At 30.2% G+C, this 2,323-nt stretch overlaps 1 protein-coding gene across 1 annotated transcript in view; it reads right to left on the bottom strand.

The window, feature by feature from the left end:
- Positions 1-2,184: 2,184 nt before the first annotated feature.
- The window catches only part of LOC108975497, a gene marked incomplete at its 5' end in the record, with an annotated part of 56,270 nt that continues 56,131 nt past the window's right edge, over positions 2,185-2,323 (bottom strand). Inside the window, 1 exon segment of the mRNA XM_018944005.1 lies at positions 2,185-2,323.

Genomic DNA, 2,323 nt, shown 5'->3' with positions numbered 1-2,323 from the left:
ACTTAATATGTCACCGCACCTTTTATTCTATTATATTTGTTGTATATTTGTATATGCCACTTTATGATTATTTTGCCGCTTGAATCGTGTTTTTATCCCATTTAGGTGTAATGTTTTCTTCACAATGAAACAAACTTGCAGATTGGCATACAGCCTCATTAACACTTGAACGTCATCGTTATTTTTTGTACACTAAGGACATCGGCACCATTCCGATTACTTTGGCGGAGGGGTAAAAAAAACCGAATTTCCGTATAAATGGGATATGATCGGATAGGGGAGCTTCTCCAGAGGAGCAATATCCAAAAATAATATAAGAATTACTTATATGTTTTAAAATTTTCACGACTAAAAGTTCAAAAATATGCACGAATAACACAAAGTATTTCTCTATCTTCCATTAAATTTATTCACGTTTTYCACTCTGTATATTTAAATATACACTCTAAACATTGAAATAAGTTCACATTTCAATTTTATTTTGGAAAACGAGCGTTGCCACATCTTAAACACCAAATATGTAGGATTCTTAACGATTTTTCTTTGTTTGTTTTTTTGCGTGATTCTTTTTTCTACATTAATTATAATAAAAAATACCTTCTAACATTTCTTAAGTTATAATTGAGTTGTGAAAACTTTTTCCAGATATTATACATTTTACATATAGTATGTATATGTATAATATGTGACTTATATTTAATAAACACATATAATTAAAACTCTATGTTAATATAGTATTATAAAATTTATATAATATCACGTCGAGATGACTGAAGTACCCGAATACCCGGATGGACTGAAGCACTTTCGCCGAGTACTTCCTTCGGTCGCGCTTTAAAAAAATAACCCTGGCCGAGCGAATACTCGGGGGGACTGAAGTACTTTCGCGTAGTACTCCCTTCTGCGTTAAAAATAAAAAAATATATTGACTTTTTGTTATAAAGTGGTTAAAGTGGTTATATTTGTTGGTTACCATACACTCATATTGAAATAAAATTTGAATTTTCGTTATAAAATGGATAAATTTAGTTATTATATCTGTCAGCGATTTCCATTTATTTTTGATTACACATTGTTTTGTATTTTAGGTGACGATACATCAGTTTTTATATTTAAAATATGAGTTTTGGATATGGAGTGGTTATATTTGTTGGTTACCATGCACTCATATTGTACGAAATTTGAATTTTCCTACTTTACTAATATACCTTACACTTTATTACGTAATATTATTATATAATATTACAAATACATGTATATAATATTACTTATTTGCTTAATAAATTTAAAAAAGAAAATATCAATATGCATGAATAGAGGAATTTTTGCGAAAAAGAGGAATTTCCGCGAATTGCCTTATCATCACATGGCAGCGCTCCACTTCGTTGTTGTTGTTGTTGTTGTAACGGCAGAATTCTGCCGAGTTGACAGTCCTTGGTCGGATAAAAATCCGGGCCCGTTCCGGTTTTCATAGACCCAACTATCGTGGGAACGGCGCTCCATTTCGTCGTAAGTTTTGGTAACAAATGGGGTTAAAACGAGTGTAAAATGTATATWTTAAAATGCAGATTTTTTAGGTAAAAAATATGCTAAAAGTGTAAGAYATGGAGTTATTTATAAGCTTATAGTGTAATTTAATTAATTTGAAGTGAATAAAGTGTGCTCAATGTGGTGAAATAGCGTACTGAAATGTACGAATTTTGCGAATTTTTGAACTTTAAGGTCGAATATCTCCTAAACTAAGCGTTTGTGGTTTGTGTTGGTATAACCCAATATATTTTTTAATCAGGAGCACTTCCTCTTTCCAACGGTACCTTCAGATCGCGCTGTCCTTCGTTATTTGAATACAACTTATTTAATAACTAAAAAATGAGGAGGAAAAAACAAAACCAAAATGGATGCATTTATTTTTATTTCGAAAAATTGGAACAAAACAAATAAGAAATGCCTTTTTTCAAAAGAATTTAAAATCGCGCATCATCGTTTTGACGGAGGATGACGTAGCAGAGTTAATTACTAAAATAAATCCTATTAACTTAAAACATTGCAYTTCACCATCTTATACGTAATATACGAATTTGTGAGGTGAGGTAATAAAATACACATAATAAATATGGGAAAAATTTTCGACACTTATTGCCCTTTAGTAGCATAAATCGAAAAAATAAAAACATTAAGAAGTTATTCATGATTTTGCCTTTATTGGAACACCTTATACTTTTTTTCTATTAGTCAATATATTTCCTTATCCTATCCGTTTTAAGCTTCAGAATAATAGTAAAAACAATTTCTTTGAAAACAATTGCCAGTATTTTATTAATTT

Source organism: Bactrocera latifrons, unplaced genomic scaffold (assembly GCF_001853355.1).
Source record: "Bactrocera latifrons isolate USDA-ARS-PBARC rearing strain unplaced genomic scaffold, ASM185335v1 scaffold_659, whole genome shotgun sequence".
In the NCBI taxonomy this organism is placed as follows: domain Eukaryota; kingdom Metazoa; phylum Arthropoda; class Insecta; order Diptera; family Tephritidae; genus Bactrocera; species Bactrocera latifrons.
This window is presented reverse-complemented; position numbering and strand designations above follow the sequence as displayed.